Here is a 20968-nt window from a genome sequence, read left to right on the forward strand (position 1 = left end):
TGCATTGGGCACATGAATTCTTAGCCACTGGACCACCAGGGAAGTCCCTGAACTTGAATGTAAATTTTAAGAGTGTGTGCACCTTTCATCAGATAAGTAAGGGGGTGCATGATGACACTAACTATCCCCTCCCCAAACACAGACCAGAGTTTTGAGTAAAGATGCCAGGCTTTAGAGTTAGAACACTTGAATCTGGTTTCAGCACACAGCATTGTTCTTTAGTTGCCTTCACACAACCAGAACTTTGGCCCCCAGTTCTTGTCACATGACACTGAGCACGCCTTGTATCTCTCTGAGAGTCGTGTAAAATAGGGTGACTATTGTTATGACTACTACTAGCTAAAATAAAAATCAATCACCTTACAGAATGCTTTTTCTTTTTTCTTTTAATTTTTTAGTTTCTCTCTGTCTGTATTTCACTTAGCATAATGTCCTCTAGATTCATCCATGTTGTGGCAAATGGCAAGATTTCCATCTCTCTCATGACTGAATAATACCCCACTGTATATGTATACCACATCTTTATCCACTCAACCATCAATGCATGCTTAGGTTGTTTGTATGTCTTGCTATTTTCAGAATTCTTGTGATGCGAGATGAAGTATGGAAAGATACTTTATTAATTTTAACTGACTAAAAATGTAAAGAGTGATTTCTATTACTGTCGTTTGTCTTAAGCAATTTGACTTTTTATTTTTTTAAATAACTTTTATCATGAAATTTTCAAACATACACAAAGGTAGAAAGAATACAGTAATTCAATAATGAACCCTCATAGAAATCATCGTCCAGATTCAATATTTATCAGGATTTTGCTAAACGTGCTTCATCTATCCTGTTTTTTCTTCCCTCTTCTTTGTTCCCTCCCTTCTTCTTTCTGTCCTTTTCTCCTCCTCCCCTCCCCACTCACTCTCCTCTTCTGGCGGTGCTAATTTGAGAGGAACTCAAGACATGTATTTTCATCCTTATATCTTTATGTGTACTTTCTTTAAAAATACAGGCTTTTTCCTACATAACCACAGAGCCATCCGGGCACCTCAATGGTACTAATAATCTCTTGGTGTCATCACCCAGTCGCTTGTATTCAGAATTACCTGATTGCCTCAAAAGTGACTTTTTATGGTTGGTTTTTAAAAAGATATTATTTTTTTTTTTACTTTGCTGGGTCTTAGTTGCCGCACGTGGGATCTAGTTCCCTGACCAGGGATAGAACTCAGGCTTCTGCATTGGGAACACAAAGCCAGGGAAGCCCCTATGGTTGGTTTTTATAGGATATAAGTTTTTCTGTATCTACACTGATACAGTAAGAGGAAAACTCCAGGTTAGGGGGTTTTTGTATATCTAATTCCTGCCTTAGAAAGGGGAAGAAGAAATAAAGACAGACTTGGATATCTACTACTACTGGTGGTTTTATGTGGCAATAAAAGTGATTCTGTTTTTGCATTCACTGCCCTATCTCAGGACACCATGGGCCCTTCGGGTTTGTTCCGAGTCACTGTGGCCGAGTCATCCCAGTCCAGACGGTGGGATAGAGCATCTCTTTGCTCTAACCAGGCCTTAAGCGTAAAATTTCATGATTTTTCTTTAAATTCTGCCTGACCTATTAGGCCATTATGACAAGCAAGCTTGATGAAGCAGGAACCAGGCACCTCACTAAGGATATATTACCCTAAGACAGCCTGGGCTCAAGCCTCAAAGGATTGCTCTCTACAGCCGCATTCTCTGCGAGCATCCTTCAGGGGGAAACCTCAAATGACATTTTTGGTCCTTGCCAGGAGTAGGAAAAACTATTTGCTTTTAGTCTACTCGATGGAAAGAAATGCAATTTGCCAATCCCATTGACTTTCAGATGTTTCAGGTTCTAGGTCAATCTCTATCTCTTGGAAGAAGCCTTCCCAGCTCACAGTACTCTTGTCTTCTGAGCTTTTACTGCTCTTAAAATGGGACCAATTCATCGGATCCCAATCACACATTACTTCCAGTGCAAGTCACTGTTAAATATATGGAAGTAAGATGGTGGGACACATGTACACCAATGGCTGATTCATGTCGATGTATGGCAAAAACCACCACAATATTGTAAAGTAATTAGCCTCCAATTAAAATAAAAAAATTATATATATATATATATGTATATATATGAAAGGATGACCAGTGTGTGTGTGTGTGTATGCGTGTACATGGGTGAATGTGGTATGTGTGTAGGTATATGTGTATTTTGTGATTTCTCAATTAGATGGTAAACTCCTTACATTTTACACACTTCTTAGTATTTCCCATGTAGTTCCCCAGAGCAGTGCTGAGGGATTTGGGAGTGAAGCGAAGGTGGAAGAGTTGCTCTGGCTGAGCCCTGAGACACACCGCTGGCTAGGCCACACCAAATTCCAGGAAAGCAAGAAAGAAGGTAGAGAGATGACCTTTTCATCGTCGTTTTTAAGTTTCTGATCCAAACAATCAGTACTGAGAGGAAATCTTTAGCAATAAAGGCTTCGAGGTCATGGAAGGAAAATTCAACTAATGTCCCCCCCCCCAAAAAAATAAAATAGGAGCCTTAGCTGATAGCCAGTGAGAAGAGGAAACATTACAAAAAGAGACTTGTCGATTGGTTGGTGAATACAAAAGAAGACCGGATGGCTTTGATCAAGGCTACTGAGCCTGGAGACTTTTATTAGCTGAGCTTGTCCAGTGTTGGCTCCATCCTCTTATTTTCCTTCCAGCCCGTTTGGCAGACTCTGAGGTAGCAAAGATCTTCCCAGAAGGGGTCTAGCACTTACTTAGTGGTCTTCCATGTGGGTGGAGAAATGGGTGAGCAACATGATCTCCTCTCCGTCTGAAACACTGTGTGCAGAGCCACCCTGGGAGTCTCATCTGAACTACAAAGGCTCTTCTTTCCTGTTACGTTCTCTTTCTTCATAGTTGTCATCCTTTTCCTCCCTGTCATTTGTGTGTGCGCGTGTGCATAATTGTTTAATTCCGTGTCCATGTACTGTAAACAAGGGCCAACGGCATAAGTAAGTCATGGAGTAACAGAAAATACATGAGTTAAAGTCAAATGTAATCTGGAACAAGGAACTGAATAGCCACAAGCAGAAAATAAAATTAAACCCTTATCTTATACCATATACAAAAATCTCAACTCAAAATGCACCAAAAATTTATAGACGGTTCCCTTATCGACAAAGTTTATTAAGTATAGATAAGTATGCTCACCAGTACATCATCTTTCACTTACTAATAACTTTCTTAATGTCTCTGTGCCTCAGTTTCCTCATATATAAAATGGGAAAGTTGATAACACCCTCCTCCTAGATTTTCTTTTTGATTAAATGAAGAAGAGCGTGTAAAACAACCAGGACATTTCTTAGAAGATCTAAGCAACACACTTTCTTTTTTTAATAGAGAGAATTGAAATTGGGTTTTTTCCCCCAACAATCTAGCCAGAGAATGCCCTTTCCCACAAAGTTTTCTAAATAGATAAGTATGCTCACCAAAAAGCATGTATTTCCCCAACTTACTAGTAACGCCATTAATGTCTCTGGGTCTCAGTTTCCTCATCTATAAAATGCCAATGGTGATAACACCTTCCTCGTACATTTTATTTGTAATTAAATGAACCAGAGCATGTAAAACACTGAGGACAAGCTTAGTAGAATTAAGTAACATACTTAATTTTGTTTATTTTTAATAGAATTGAAATCAAGCTTTTTTCCCCAAACATTCTAGATCGACGATGCCCTTTCCCACAACGTTTACTAAGTATAGATAAATACGGTTAGCAAAAGCATCTCTTTCACTTACTAGCAACTTCATTAATGCCTCAGTTTCCTGAAGTATAAATGGGAATATTGATAACAATTTCCTCGTAGATTTTCTTTTCAATTAAATGAAGCAGACCCTGTAAAACACCGAGAACATTGCTTAGTAGTCCAAGTAACATGCTTAATTTTGTTTTTTCTTTTTAATAGAGAGAACTGAAATTGATTTTTCCCCCCGCAACATTCTAGATAGACAGTGCACTTTCCACAAAGTTTACTGAGTGTAGATAAATAGGCTCTCAAAAAAAAAAAGGATCTCTTTCACTCACTAGTAACTTCATTGATGCCTCTGTACCTCAGTTTCCTCATCTATAAAATGGGAATGTTGATAACATATTCCTCATAGATTTTCTTTTTAAGTAAATGAAGAAGAGCATGTAAAATACCCAGGACATTGGTTAGTAGATCTAAGTAACATACTTAATTTTGTGTTTTTTAATAGAGAGAATTGAAATCTAGATTTATTTCCTCACAATCTAGATAGTCAAAGCCCATTCTCATGAATTTTGCAAATGTCAATAAATACCTCACCAAAACACATCTCTTTCATTCACTAATAACTTCGTTAATGCCTCTAGCCTGTTTCCCTGTCTGTAAAATGGGAATGTTGCTAACACCTTCCTTGTAGATTTTCTTTTTAAGTAAATGAAGCAGAGCATGTAAAACACCCAGGACATTGCTTAGTAGATCTAAGTAACATACTTAATTCTGTTTACTTTTTTAGTAGATGGAATTGAAAACAAGTATTTTCCCCCAACATTCTGGATAGTCTTTTCCCAAAAAGTTTACTAAGTATAGATAAATATGCTCACCAAAAAGCATCTCTTTCACTTACTAGTAACTTCATTAATACCTCTGGGCTTCAGTGTCCTCATGTATAAAATGGGAATGTTGATAACACCTTCCTTGTAGATTTTTTAAAGTAAAATAAGCAGCGCATGGAAAACACCCAGGAAATTGATTCATAGATGTAAGTAGTATACTTAATTCTGTTTTTTTTAATAGACAGATTGGAAATCAAGTTTTTTCCTGACAATCTAGACAGACTTTGACCTTTCCACAAACTTTACTAAGTATACATAAACAATGCTGACCAAAAAGAATCTCTTTCACTTATTATTAACTTTTTAATCCCTCTGTGCCTCAGGTTCCTCATCTATAAAATGGGAATGTTGATAACACATTCCTCGTAGATTTTGGTTTTAATTAGATGGAGTTAATCATGTAAAACACCAAGGACATTGCATAGTAGATCTAAGCAACACACTTAATTCAGGTTTTTTTTTGATAGAATTGAAATTGAGTTTTATTTGCCAACGATCTAGATAGCCAGTGACCTTTTGTGAAATTTAACTCAATGTCCATAAGTACGTTCACCAAATAGCATCTCTTCCACTTACTAGTTATATCATTAATGCCCCTTTGCCTCAGTTTCCTCATCTATAAATTGGGAATGTTGATAACACCGTCCTAGCTGATTTTTTTTTATACTAAGTATTTTATTGTATGCTGCCATCAGTGTATATAAAAATAATTACCCTTGTGAAACAGAAAATTATGAATATTCAGAGAGGTAGACATTAAGGACTGACAAAAGTAGAAGCTTGTATAGTATGGCACGTTACAGAGAGGCTTTTGTACAGGCTTCAAATTTAGCTTTCCTTTGAATATTCACTGGTTTATGAAAAGTGGTTTGGAAAACCTTGTCAAGATTCGTCTTACTACAAAAAGGAACAGACTTTCTGGGGCCTGAAGGGATTTGTACTTGAAGATACTCCAGTCAGCAGAGGGTCATGTTGCGCATTCTGCAGACAGAACTGTTTCAAATCGGCAGCTGCCTGGGAAACCTTCACCAGATTGAGCCCGGCCTCCAGCCGGAGCTGCTGAACCACTTTTTTCATAGCCGCGACGCTGGATGAACCCGACATGGCGCGCTCGAAAGGATGGCAGATCCGCGGGCCGTCAGCAGGTCTGCGGTGGGTCTGCTGGGCCAGTCGGCTGAGCTGGGGGTGAGGCTTGGAACTTTGTCTCTTAAGTTTCTGGTCCTTTACCCCCCTAGATGATTTTTTAATTAAGTGAAGCAGAGCATGTAAAACACACAGGACATTGCTTAGTAGATCTAAATAACATATTTAATATTTTAATAGGTAGAGTTGAAAGTGGGTTCTAGATAGAAAAAGCCCTTTTCCATGAAGTTTTCTAATTATAGATAAATACGCTCACCAAAAAGCATCTTTCACCTACTATTACATTCACTAATGGTGCTGTGCCTCAGTTTCCTCATGTTTAAAATGGGAATGTTGAAAACAACTTCCTCGTAGATTTTTTTTTTTAATTAAATGAAGGAGAGCCTGTGAAACAACAAGGACATGCTTAGACATGTAAGTAGCATACTTAATTTTGTTTTTTTTTTTTAGAAGAGAGAGTTGAAATCGAGTTTTTTTCCCTAGTAATCTGGACCGACAATGCACTTTCCCATAAAGTTTAGTGCGTCTAGGTCCATACACTCATGAGAAAGCATCTCTTTCACTTTCTAGTAACTTCATTAATACCTCTGAACCTCAGTTTCCTCATCTATAAAATGGGAACGTTGATAACACCTTCTGTGTCGTTTTTCTTTTTAATTAAATGCAGGGAGGCAGGTAAAACAAGACGGACTTTGCTTAGTAGATCTAAGTATCATACTTAGCTTTGTTTTTTTTCTAGTAGATGGAGTTGACATTGAACTTTTTTCACCAACAATCTAGAGACAATGCCGTTTCTGCAAAATTTACTATCTGTCCATAAATACGCTCACCGTAAAGCATCTCTTTCACTTACTAGTAACTTCATTAATGCCTCTGTGCCTCAGTTTACTCATCTATAAAATGGGAGTGTTGATAACACCTTCCTCTTTGATTTTTTCAATTAAATGAAACAGAGCATATGATACATCCAGGATGTTACTTAGTAGATCTAAGTAAAATACTTACTTTTTTTTATAAAAGAGAGTTGAAATTGAGTTTTTTTCTCCAACAATCTAGACAGACAATGCCCTTTTCCACAAAGTTTACTGAGTGTAGATAAATACGCTCTCAAAGAAATCATCCGTTTCACTTCTTGTAACTTCATTACTGCCTCTGTGCCTCAGTTTCCTGTAAAAACTGTAAAATGGGAATGTTGATAACACCTTCCTTGTAGATTCTCTTTTCAATTTAATGAAGCAGAGCATGTAAAACACCCAGGATATTTCTTAGTAGATCTAAGTAGCATACTTAATTTTTTAAAATAGAATTGAAAGAGTAATTTTCCCACCAAAATCTAGGTAGACCATGCCCTTTCACACAACGTTTACTAAGTATAGATAAATAATGCTCACCAAAATCATTCCTTTCACTTACCAGTAAATTTGATAAAGCCTCTGTACCTCAGTTTCCTCATCTATAAAATGGGAATGTTGATAACACCTTCCTCATACATTTTCTTTTTGATTAAATGAAGAAGAGCATGTAAAACACCCAGAATATATAGCTTAGTAGGTCTAAGTAACACACTTAATTTTTTTGTTTTAATAAAGAGAATTGAAATCGAGCTTTTCCCCCCAACAATCTGGACAGACCTACCCTTTCATATTTAAATACGCTCACTAAAAGCAAGCACTCGTGCCATCTCCTGTTTGACCACTTCCAATGTGTAGACTTTATTTTGGGGGCTCCAAAATAACTGCAGATGGTGACTGCAGCCATGAAATTAAAGGATGCTTACTCCTTGGCAGGAAAGTCATGACCAACCTGGACAGCATATTAGAAAGCAGAGACATTACTTTGCCAACAAAGGTCCGTCTAGTCAAGGCTATGGTTTTTCCAGTAGTCATGTATGGATGTGAGAGTTGGACTATAAAGAAAGCTGAGCGCCGAAGAATTGATGCTTTTGAACTGTGGTGTTGGAGAAGACTGTTGAAAGTCCCTTGGACTGCAGGGAGATTCAACCAGTCCATCCTAAAGGAAATCAGTCCTGAATGTACATTGGAAGGAACGATGTTGAAGCTGAAACTCTAATGCTTTGGCCACCTGATGTGAAGAGCTGACTCACTTGAAAAGACGCTGATGCTGGGCAAGATGGAAGACAGGAGGAAAAAGGGACGACAGAGGATGAGATGGTTGGATGCCATCACTAATTCAGTGGACACGAGTTTGGGTGAACTCCAGGAGTTGGTGATGGACAGGGAAGCCTGGCGTGCTTCAGTCCATGGGGCCGCAAAGAGTCACACAGGACTGAGCGACTGAACTGAACTGAACTGATTGATAAAAATGCTCACCAAAAAGCATCTCTTTCCCTTAGTAGTAACTTCACTAAGGACTCTAGCCTCAGTTTCTCCATCTATAAAATGGGAATGTTGACAACACCTTCCTAGTTGATTTTTTTTTTGATTAAATGAAGCAGAGCATGTAAAAACCCAGGACATTGCTTAGTAGATCTAAATAAATATTTATTTTTTAAATATATAGATATGAAAGCAGGTCTATTCCCCCAATAATCTAGATAGAAAGTGCCCTTTCCCCCAGAGTTTTCTACATATAGACAAATACGCTCAACAAAAAGCATCTCTTTCACTTGCTATTAACTTCATTAATGCCTTTGTGCCTCAGTTTCCTCATCTTTAAATTGAGAGCATTGATAACACATTCCTCATTTATTTTCTGTTCAATTAACTGAAGCAGAGCATGTAAAACACCCAGGACATTGTTTAGGGGATCTAAGTAACATACTTAATTCTTTTCTTTTAAAGAGTGAATTGAAGTCAAGTTTTATATCACCCTCAATCTAGATAGTTAATTCCCTTTACCACAAATTTACAGTTTCCATAAATATGCTCACCTAAAAGCTTCTCATTCACTTTGGTAACTTCATTAATGCCTCTGTGCCTCAGTTTCCTCATTTATGTAATGGGAATGTTGATAGCACCTTCCTTGTCAATATTTATTTAATTAAATGAAGCAAAGCATGTGAAACATCCAGGGCATTGCTTCATAAATCTAAGTAACACACTGAATTTTTCTTTTTTTCATATAGAATTGAAATCAAGTGCATTTACCCAACAATCTAGATTGACAGTGCTCTTTCCTACAAAGTTTACTAAGTATAGATAAATACACTCACCAAGAAGCATCTCTGGCACTTACTAGGAAATCATTAATGCCTCTGTGCCTCAGTTTCCTCATCTATAAAATGGGAATGTTGATAACACATTCTTCATAGATTTTTTTAAAAATTAAATGTAGCATAGCATCCAGCCAGTCCATGCTAAAGGATATCAGTGCTGAATATTCACTGGAAGGACTGATGCTGAAGTTGAAACTCCAGTACTTTGGTCACCTGATGCGAAGAAATGCCTCTTTGGAAAAGACCCCGATGCTGGGAAAGATTGAAGGCAGGAGGAGAAGGGGACCAGAGAGGATGAGATGATTGGATAGCATCACTGACTCGATGGGACATGAATTTGAGCAAGCTCCGGGAGTTGGTGATGGACAGGGAGGCCTGGCGTGCTGCAGTCCAAGGGGTCGCAAAGAATTGGACACGACCGAGCGTTTGAACTGAACTGAGTGTGTAAAATACCCAGGGCATTGCTTACTAGATCTAAATGAATTGCTTTTTCTTTTTATTAGACAAAATTGAAATCGAGTATTTTCCCCCAACAATCTAAATGAACAGTGGCTTTTCCTACAAAATTTGCTAAGTATACATAAATACGCTCACCAAGAAGCATGTCTGTCACTAGTGAATTCACTAATGCCTCTGTGGCTCAGTTTCCTCATCTCTAAAATGGGAATGTTGATAACACCGCCAAGTAAATGTTTCCTTTAATTAAACGAAGCAGAGCATGTAAAACACCCAGGGTAAGCTTAGTAGATATAAGTAACATACTTAGTTTTGATTTTTTTAAAATATACACCTGAAATCGAGTAGTTTCCCCCAACAAACTAGATACACAATGCCCTTTCCCGCAAAGTTTACTAATTATAAATACGTTCACCAAAAAGCACCTCTTTCAGTTACTAGTAATTTCATTAATGCCCCTGTGCTTAGTTTCCTCATCCATAAATGAGAATGTTGATAACACTTTCCTTGTAGATTTTCTTTTAAGTTAAATGAAGATGAGCATGTAAAACACCTGGACATTGCTTAGATTTAGGTAACATAAATCATTTTTTTTTGTACAAAGAATTGAAAGCAAGTATATCCCCCCACCAATAATCTAGATAGATGATGCCCTTTCCCACAAAATTTACTGAGTATAGACAAATACACTGTCCAAAAAGCATCTTTCAGTAACTTGTAACTTTAATAATGTCTCTGTGCCTCAGTTTCCTCATTTATAAAATGGGAATGTTGATCAAACCTTCCTTGTAGATTTCCTTTTTAATTAAATGAAGGAGCACATGTATACACCAAGAACATTGCTTAATAGATATAGCAACATATTTAATTTTTTGTAATCGATAGAATTGAAGTCGAGATTTTTTCCTCCAACAGTCTAGATAGACAAGGCCCTTTCCTGCAAAGTTTACAAAGTATAGATGAATACGCTCACCAAGAAGCATCTGTGTCACTTACTACTAAGTTCACTACTCCCTCTGTGCCTCAGTATTCTCATCCATATAATGGGAATGTTGATAACACCTTCCTAGTCGATTTTTTTAAATTAAACAAAACAGAGCAAGTAAAACACCCAGGACATGGCTTAGTAGATCCAAGTAACATACTTAATTTGATTTCTTTTAATATAGACCTGAAATCGAGTGTTTTTCTGAAAAAAGCTACATACAGAATGCCCTCTCCCACAAATTTTACTAAGTATAAATAAATACGCTCACCAAAAACATCTCTTTCACTAACTAGTGACTTTATTAATGCCTCTGTGCCTCAGTTTCCTCATCTATACCTGGGAATTTCATTTTAATTGAATGAAGCAGAGCTCGTAAACCACAGTCCATTGCTTAGTAGATTTAACAGGCATACTTCATTTTTCTTTTATAAGAGAGAGTTGAAATGATGTTCTGTCCCTAAACAATCTAGATAGACACTGCCCTTTCCCAGAAAGTTTATTAAATAAAGATAATTACGCTCAGCAAAAAGCACCTCTTTCACTAACTAGTAACTTCGTTAACAACTCTGTGCCTCAGTTTCCTCTTCTATAAAATGGGAATGTTGATAACACCTTCCTCGTAGATTTTCTTTTTAATTAAATGAAGCAGAACATGTAAAACACCCAGGACATTGCTTAGTAGATCTAGGAAGCATACTTAATTTTTTTTTAATAGAATTGAAATAGAGTTGTTTTTCCCCATTAATCTAGATAGACGGTGCAGTTTCCCACAAAGTTTACTAGGTATCCATGCATGTGCTCACCAAAACACATCTCTTTCAGTTACTAGTAACTTCATTAAGGCCTCTGTGCCTCAGTATCATCATCTATAAAATGGGAATCTTGATAACACCTTCCCTGTAGATTTTCTTTTTAATTAAATGAAGCAAAGCACGTAAAACACCCAGAACATTGCTTAGTAGATCTAACTAACATACTTAATTTTGTTTTTTTAAACAGAATTGAAATCGAGATTTATTTTGCTCACAATCGAGGTAGTTAATGTCCTTTCCCAAGAATTTTACTAACTATCGACAAATATGCTCAACAAAAAGCATCTCTTTCAGATACTAATAAGTTCATTAAGGACTCTGGGCTTAGTTTCCCCATCTATAAAATGGGAATGTTGATAACACCATTTTTGTGGATTTTCTTTTTAATTAAATGAAATATTGTGGGTAAAACACCCAGGATATGTTTAGTAGATCTAAGTGACATACTTAAATTTGTTTTTGTTTTTAATAAAGATAAATGAAATCCAGTTTTATATCACCTGCAATCTAGATAGTCAATACCCTTTACCACAAAATATACAAAGTTCGGATAAATACACTCACCGAAAGCTTCTCATTTACGTTGACAACTTCATGAATGCCTCTGTGCCTCAGTTTCCTCATCTATGAAATGGGAATGTTGATAGGACCTTCCTTGTTGATATTTATCTCATTAAGTGAATCAGAGCGTGTAAAACACCCAGGGCAAACTTAGTAGATCTAAGTAACATACTTAGTTTTGATTATTTTTAAATATAGAACTGAAATCGAGTATTTTTCCCAAACTAGATACACAATGCCCTTTCCCACAAAGTTTACTAAGTCTAGATAAATACGATCACTAAAAAGCATCTCTTTTCACTAACTAGTAAGTTCATGAATGCCTCTGTGCCTCCCTTTCCTAATCTATAAACTGGGAGTGTTGAGAACATCTTCATCGTATGTTTTCTTTTTAATTAAGTGAAGCAGAGCATCTACCACACCCAGGACATGGATTAGTAGAACTAACATACTTAATTTTGGTTTTTTTAATAGAGAGTATCGAGACAATTTTTTTCCCAACAATGTAGATAGATAATGCTTTTCCAATAACATTTACTTGTATATATGGTTATGCTCACAAAAACGTATATCTTTCACTTCCTAGTAACTTCATTCATGCATTGTGCCTCAGTTTTCTCATCTATAAAATGGGAATGTTGATGGCACCTTCCTCATAGAATTTTTAAACTAAGTTAAGCAGAGCATGGAAAACACCCAGGACATTGCTTTGTAGATCTCAATAGCATACTTAATTCTGTTTTTTTAATAGGCAGATTGGAAATCAAGTTTTTTCCCCTGATCATCTAGATAGACAATGCCCTTTCCACAAGCTTTACAATGTATACATAAATTCACTGACCAAAAGAACCTCTTTCACTTCTTATTAACTTTTTAATCCCTCTGTGCCTCAGTTTCCTCATCTACAAAATGGGACTCTTGATAACACCTTCCTCATATGTATTTTTAAATTAAATGGACCCAATCATGTGGAACACTAAGGACATTGCATAGTAGGTCTATGTAGCATATTTTATTTTTTACATTGAATTGAATGTTTGTTTTTTTCACCATCAATCTAGATAGTGACATTCTGTGAAAATTTTACTAAATATCCATAAATACATTCACCAAATAGCATCTCTTTCACTTATTAGTAAATTCACTAATGCCCTTGTGCCTCAGTTTCTTCGTCTATAATTCAGGAATGTTGATAACACATTCCTAGTTGATTTTTTGTAATTAAATGAAGCAGAGCATGTAAAACACCCAGGACATTGCTTAGTAGATGTAAAGAACATATTTACTTTTTTAAAATAGAATTGAAAGCGGGTTTTGTCCCCCAGCAATCTAGGTAGAAAATGCCCTTTCCCATGAAGCTTTCTAAGTATAGATACATAGGCTCACTAAAAAGCATCTCTTTGAAGCACTATTAACTTAATTCATGTCTCTGTGCTTCAGTTGTGTCCTCTTTAAAATGGGCACTTTGAAGAGAATTTACTTGTAGATTTTTTTCCTTTCAGTTAAATGAAGCAAGCATGTAAAACATCCAGGACATTGCTTAGTAGAGCTAAGCAATATATTTCATTTAGGTTTTTTTTTTTAAAAGAGAATTGAAATCGAGTTTTATATCCCCCACAATCTAGATGGTTAATGCCCTTTCCAACCAAGTTTAAAAAGTTCCAATAAATATGCTCACCAAAAAGCATCTCGTTCACTTTGGCAACTTCATTAATGCCTCTATGCCTCAGTTTCCTCATCTATGAAATGGGAATGCTGATAACACTTTCCTCATCTATTTTTATTTAATTGACTGAACCAGAGCACGTAAAACACACAGGACATTGCTTCATAGATCCAAATACTGCACTTAATTTTGATTTTTTAAAATACAGAATCGAAATCGAGTATTTCAATGTGTGAAACTTCCTGCAATAATCTAGATACTAAGTATAGATAAAAACGCTCCCCCAAAAGTATCTCTTTCACTTATTGGTAACGTTATTAATGCCTCAGTGCCTCAGTTTCCTCCTCTATAAATTGGGAACGTTGATAACACCTCCTTCTAAATTTTCTATTTAATTAATTAAAGCAGAGCATGTTAAACACCCAGGACACTTCTTATTAGAACTAAGTAACATACTTAAGTTTTTAAAGTTGAATAGTAGTCAATATTTTTCCCCAAGAATCTAAGGAGACAATCCCCTTCCAACAATATTTACTTGTATAGATAAATACGCTCACCAAAATGCATCTCTTTGAATTACTAGTAATTTCATTAATGCCTCTGTGCCTCAGTTTCCTCATCTATGAAATGGGAATGTTGAGAACACATTCCTCGTAGATTTTGTTTTTAATTAAATGAAGCAGAGTATGTGAAACACCCAAGACATTGTTTAGCAGATCTAAGTAACATACTTAATTCTGTTTTCTTTTTAATAGAATTGAAATCGAGTTTTTTTGCGCACAATCTAGGTAGTTAACGCCCTTTACCACAAAGTTTACAAAGTTCCAATAAATACGCTCACCTAAAAGCTTCTCATTCACTTTGGTAACTTCATTAATGCCTCTGTGCCTCAGTTTCCTCAACTATGAAATGGGAATGTTGATAGTATCTTCCTTGTCGACATTTATTTAATTTTATGAACCAGAGCATGTAAAACACACAGGACATTGCTTTGTAGATCTAAGTAACATACAGAAATTTGATTTTTTTAAAATATATAAAGGAAATCAAGTATATTTACCCAACAATCTAGATAGACAATGCTCTTTCCTACAAAGTTTACTAAGTACAGATAAGTACGCTCACCAAGAACCATGTCTGTCCCTTACTACTGAATTCAATAATGCCTCTGTGCCTCAGTTTCCTCATATATAAAATGGGAATGTTGATAACACCTTCCTGGTAGATTTTTTAAAGTAAATTAAACAGAGCATGGAAAGCACCCAGGACATGCTTCGTAGATCTAAGTAACATACTTAATACTTTTTTTTTAATAGATGGATTAGAAATCGAGTATTTTCCCACCAACAATCTAGATAGACAATGCCCCTTCCACAAACTTTAAAATGTATACATAAATTTGCTGACCAAAAAGACTCTCTTTCACTTATTAACTTTTTAATCCCTCTATGCCTCAGTTTCCTCATATATAAAATGGGAATATTGATAACACCTTCCTCATATATATTTTTTAATTAAATGGACCCAAACATGTGAAACACTAAGGACATTGAATAGTATATCTAAGTGACATAGTTGATTTTTTTATATTGAATTGAAATTGAGTTTCTTTCATGAACACCCTAGATAGTCAATAACCTTTTGTGAAAATTTTACTAAATGTCTATAAATATGTTCATCAAATAGCATCTCTTTCACTTATTAGTAAATTCATTAATGCCCCTTTGCCTCAAAGTCCTCATCTATAATTTGGGAATGTTGATAACACCCTCCTAATTGATATTTTAATTAAATGAAACAGAGCAATTAAAACACTGAGATTATTGTTTAGAGGAGCTAAGTAACGTACTTAATTTTGGGTTTTTTTAAATAGAATTCAAATTGAGTTTTATATAGCCCACAATCTAGACAGTTAATGCCCATTACCACAAAGTTTCCAAAGTTCCGATAAATACACTCATCAAAAGCATCTCATTCACTTTGGTAACTTCATTAATGCCTCTGTGCCTCAGTTTCCTCATCTATGAAATGGGAATTTTGATATACCTTCCTTGTCTATTTTTATTTAATTGACTGAACCAGAGCATGTAAAACACACAGGACATTGCTTAGTAGATCTAAATAGCATACTTAATTTGATTTTTTTTTGGAATGGAATTGAAATCGAGTAACTTTCCCCAGAAATCTAGATACACAATGCCCTTTCCCACAAAGTTTAATAAATATAGATTAAAGATGTTCACCGAAAAGCATCGCTTTCACTTACTGGTAAGCTCGTTAATGCCTCAGTGCCTCAGTTTCCTCATGTGTAATATGGGAATGTTGATAACACTTTCTCTGTAGATTTTTGTTAACTAAATTAAGCAGAGCATGTAAAACACTGAGTACATTGCTTCAGAGATCTAAGCAACAAACTTAATTCTGTTTTTTTAAATAGATTGGAAATCGAGTTTTATTTCTCTGACAATCTATGTACCAGTGCCGTTTCCACGAAGTTTACTAAGTATACATAAATTTACTGATGAAAAAGTATCTCCTTCACTTACTATTAACTTCTTTAATACCTCTGTGCCTCAGTTTCCTCATCTATAAAATGGGAATGTTGATAAAACCTTCTTCATAGATTTTCTTTTCTATTAAATGGACCAAATCATGTAAAACACCAAGGACATTGCTTTGATCTAAGTAACACACTTAGTTTTGTTGTTTTTTTTCAATACAGAATATTGAAAATGAGTTTTTCCCCAAGAATCTAGATAGATAATGCCCTTTCCCACGATGTTTACTAAGTAGAGATTAATACGCTTTCCAAAAAGCATCTCTTTCAGTAACTTGTCACTTTAATAATGCCTATTTCTCAGTTTCCTCATTTGTAAAATGGGAATGTTGATAACACCTTCTTCGTAGATTTTCTTTTTTTTTTAAATTAAATGAAGCAGAGCATGTAAAACACCCATAACATTGCTTAGTAGATCTAAGTGAAATACTTAATTCTTTTTTTAATAGATAGAATTGAAATCGAGTTTTTATCCCCCCAAATCTACATAGGCAACTCAACCTTGAAGAGTGGGGCAAGGGGCCGTTCCTTTGACGGTGAAGGTAACTGTGGAGCTCTGCATACAGGGCTGGACTCAGCTCCGCACCTCTGGCTACAGGCACCCTACAATGGGGCATGTTTGCCCTTTACTTGGGCCTGTGTTGTAGATCAGGAAGAGTTTCCATCTTCCCCATTGCTGCCCTTCTCTCCTGCACCTCATCTCCCTCCCCTCCCTGCTCTCCACCCCACCCCTCCTCTCCCCTCCCCTCCCCCTCTGTCTCTCCTCTAACTTCTGGAATTCCCTTTCTCCACTGAGAAGTGCCACACGAAAGCCAGGCCAGACTGAGGGTTTAATGGTTGTACAAGAGCTGTTTACAGGTGTCTTGGGGCACGTGAATATCCTGAATATTAAGAAGAGCTCCCAACCATGAGTGCTGTACTTGAGGTTGTACTTGATTTATCCTGTTTCTACCTGCTCCCTCATCACTATCATCATCCCCCTTTTAAAAGAAGTCAAACCGGGGTGGAATTGCTCAGTGTCACTCCGTGACAAGCTCTGCGCTGGCCTGATGATGAAGTGGTTCCACTCACTGCGCTTTCACATGTGGCCCCTCTTCTACCACTGGGTTGGAATAGAGAAGGAGGAGCAGGTAGACAGAGCTGGGGCTGCTCTATCAGCCAGCCTGCCTTTGAGGGGGATGGGGATTTGGTCAGACAGCCTCTTAGGTACCTTAATCCTGGAGGACATTAATCATTTTTGTCATTAATTCTCTTGATAATTCTTTAAACCTCTCTTTATGTCTCTCTCTCTCTGTCTCTCTCTCTCTCTTTTTCCATGCTGCATGGCATGTGGGATCTTAGCTTCCGCCACCAGGGATTGAACCGGTGTTCCCTGCAGTGGAAGTACAGAGCTTAACCACTGGACTGCCAAGGAAGTCCCTCAAGTATGTCATTCTTAATGACACTTTAGTGCAGGTGTGGGGGAGAGGAGGTGACATTTGTGTGCACATCACTAATGCGCTCTTTGGAAGCTTGTCTTTGGGAGGAGTAGTTCCTTATATTGTGGGCAGTAACGCTTTGGCATTGAAGATTCCCAATAAAACTTTATTTATATTTTATGCAGAAGAAAACAAGAAAAAAAGAAGTCTGGTCATTCAAAAGAAAGATCCAAGGAAAGGAAGAAGAAAAAGTCATCTAAAAGAAAACACAAGAAGCATTGTGACGATAGTGACAGCGACTCTGATTCTGACAGACTCCAGTGGTGAGAAAGCCAATATCATTCTGCCCACCTTGCTTTCAAGAAGTAAAACTTAATATTAGAAGAAGGTTCTTAATAATAGCCAAGAGTTTTGTTTTTTTTTTTCTTTTTTTAATAGCCAAGGGTTTTGAACACGCACTGACTTTCTGTCAGGGACCCTGCTAGGTGCCTGATATCACCATTGCTGTGTGCTCCACACAGTCACTGTAGGACGCATCTTAGAGTTGGGGAGACAGAGGGCCCGAGCAGGTTATAAGTACCGCCCGAACCCAAGGTCACACAGGTGGGATTCAGAGCTAAGCGGTGTGACTCCAGAGTGGTGGTGTGTAGCTGCACAAGTCCTGTGGCACCCAACCAATTGGGGTCAGTCCGTGAGACGTGTGGTGCCAAACCAGGCCATAGGGGGCTGCATCAGCCCAGTGGAGCGGCTCTTTTGAGAGATTCTCACATTCAGTGGGCAGCTTTGTGCGATTTTCAAAGAGGCACAACATAGGGGACCCTTCAGGCCAGCAGCTGATTTCTGGAAGACACTTCCTATGGGGCTGCATCACAACAAAGCCCCCTTTTTGTGCCCTCCCCTGGCTGGCGATCGACAGAGGGTGCCTCCTCTGGGGACACATTACAGACAGACCCCCTTCCCCTGATGTTACCTTTCTTCCTTCCTGCTGGAAGACTGAGTTTTCCTGAAGCACAGATCTCAGCATGGCAGTCCCTCTTAAAATCCTCCCATAGCTCTCCTTGGCCTCAGGGTCAAGTCAGACCCCTGTTGATCGGTGGATCTCTCATCACACGTACACTGTCGCTCTCCTGAGAGTGACTTTCGTCTCCTCATCTTGCACGTCCTTTCTCCTGACTCTGCCATGTGGTACAGAGTCCGGCTGCCTACAGTGCCGGTCTCTGCTTGCACAAGGCTTGGCTACTCACTGCATGGATGGACACGCATTACTTTTGTAATAAAACTGACTTTAGAAAGAACTGGCTTAAGAGTCACCTTTTCATGGTCAACCATTCCTCACCCACCCTCCCCAAATCAGCCTGATGGTGAGACTCCTCTTGTACCCAGAGCACCCCCTCCCTCCCTACTTCCCTGTCACTCAGATTCTCCTGACCCCCTTCCCTCTGTCTCCTCCACTAGATTGAGCTCCTGGAAAGCATCCCCCCAATCACACACAGCATGAAGATACTCAAACATCCCTGAAAGTGAAGGGAGTAGTGTCATTAATGCCATCTACAGTGCTTGTCACTCACTCAGGTATAACATCTGTTAGCATTTTGACATTTGCTTCAGATAGGGATTTTTTCTTGTCCTTGAGATATTCCAGGTAAAATACACTAAGTATTTCAGTATGCAACTCATTAAAAAATGGCATTTTCATAACTACAATAGCATTAACTCAGCCAATAAGTTAATAATCCCTTATATCATCTAATACCCAGTGTAACTTTAATTTCTATGCTTCCACTGCCTAGCACGTTTCATGATGTAAATGTTTGAATGAAAGAATCTCTGTGATATAACAAATTGGGCAGCAAAAGCATATCTATCAGGTCAAAGATATTAACGTTTTAGAGCTAAACGTTTTATCAATTGTAATGTGTTTAAATTTTCAGGTCAAGATACAAAAGGAAGGCAAAAAAAAAAAGCCCAACAAAAGAAAAGGAAACACAATGACCAGGTTTTTTTCTTTAAGTTTTATTATGGAAAAGGTCAAATATATATACAAGCATGGAGAATAGCGTAATGGTCTACCATGTACATACCACCAACTTGAACAATTATCAGTTTACGGGAAGTTGTCAGCATTCCCCATTTATTGTGAAACAAAACCCACGTATCATTTCATGTGTAAACAACTCACTATGTTTCTCTAAAAGATAGACATTTCTTTTTTCAACATAAACTTATTACCATTACTGTGCCCAAAAATTTGAAGGTAACTCCTCAGTTCATTTTTCTTTTTGTTTGTAGCCTGGCAGTGTCACATGAGGAAGACGGCATGAAGAAAGCCGAGGTCTCGTTGCTTCTTTTCAATAATCCATTCATCTGGACTATTAAGCAGGGCCACCCTCTTGCTTCCCGCAGCACTGAATGGAAAGGTTCCCTTTCAGCGTTTAATCGTCAGGCACTGGGGTCCTCTCAGTGATTCTGAATGAGACAGAATACCTTTGAAGGCATGATTGTCACTCCTGAGCCAGGGATGACACAATAATATGGCTCCTGTGGTGGGGGCAGGGGAGAAAAGGTAGAAGAGCCTTTCTGGGCTTGATGGAGTCTCCTGTGCTTCCTTTGAAGCAGCAGTTCCTTTGGGCCAGAATGGTTTGTTCCCTTCTATCCTCCACATAAAGGAAGAGCAGTGAACAGAATTTGGAGCATCTAGAACAAAAGTAGGGGAATGTTAGGATACTGCCTTCCCAGAAAATCCTATGAACAGTAGTTTCTTAGGAAGATTCCTTTAGAGTCCAGGCTCGTGCCTGAACTCTTCATCAGGAATGGAGCTCGGCCCCGTTTTGCAGCACAGCGTTCTCTCACTCGAGACTTTCCCCACCCCATCTTTCACCTGCATGTGTCTGAGAAGTGACGGCCTAGTGATAGTGACTCAGGGATGTCACCTCATGAAAAGGGACCAGGTTGACATTCCTTACCAATTCTTTTTTTTTTCTTTTTGACAACAGTTTTATTTATTAACTTTTGGCTGGGCTTGGTCTTCATTAGTTCTCATGGGCTTTCTCTAGATGCAGCAAGCAGGGGCTACTCTCTAGTTGTGGTGTGGAGGCTTCTCATATGATGGCTTCTAATTGCGGAGCATGGGCCCTAGAGCATGCAGGCTGCAGTAGTTGCAGCCCTCAGGCTCAGTCGTTGTAGCACATGGGACTTGTTACTCTGTGGCACGTGGGATCTTCCCAGACAAGGGATCGAACCCGTGTACACTGCATTGGCAGGCCAATTCTTAACCACTGGGCCACCAGGGAAGCCCTCAGCAACTCTTATCCATACAGTACTAACTCCATTTGGCAAATAGAAATAGGTAAACAAGAGAATTCACATCTTTTCTGAAAATACCCCCAAAACGGCCTATAAAAACACAGTGTTCTTTTTTTGTTGTTTTTTTTTGGTTTTTAAATTTTTATTTCAAAAGCTTGGATAGCTTCAATATCCAGGTCGTGGCAAAATCAGGACATGTATAAAATACCTTACAATACGTTAGATTCCCAAAAGGTACCAAAAAGTACAG

General features: G+C 37.8%; 1 pseudogene; it reads right to left on the reverse strand.

Moving 5' to 3' along the window:
- Positions 1–5425: 5425 nt before the first annotated feature.
- LOC145535512 (guanine nucleotide-binding protein G(I)/G(S)/G(O) subunit gamma-5 pseudogene) lies at positions 5426–5771 on the reverse strand (annotated as a pseudogene).
- Positions 5772–20968: the final 15197 nt, after the last annotated feature.

Source organism: Giraffa tippelskirchi, chromosome X (genome assembly GCF_054371585.1).
Source record: "Giraffa tippelskirchi isolate mGirTip1 chromosome X, T2T-mGirTip1v1.2.pri, whole genome shotgun sequence".
In the NCBI taxonomy this organism is placed as follows: Eukaryota; Metazoa; Chordata; class Mammalia; order Artiodactyla; family Giraffidae; genus Giraffa; species Giraffa tippelskirchi.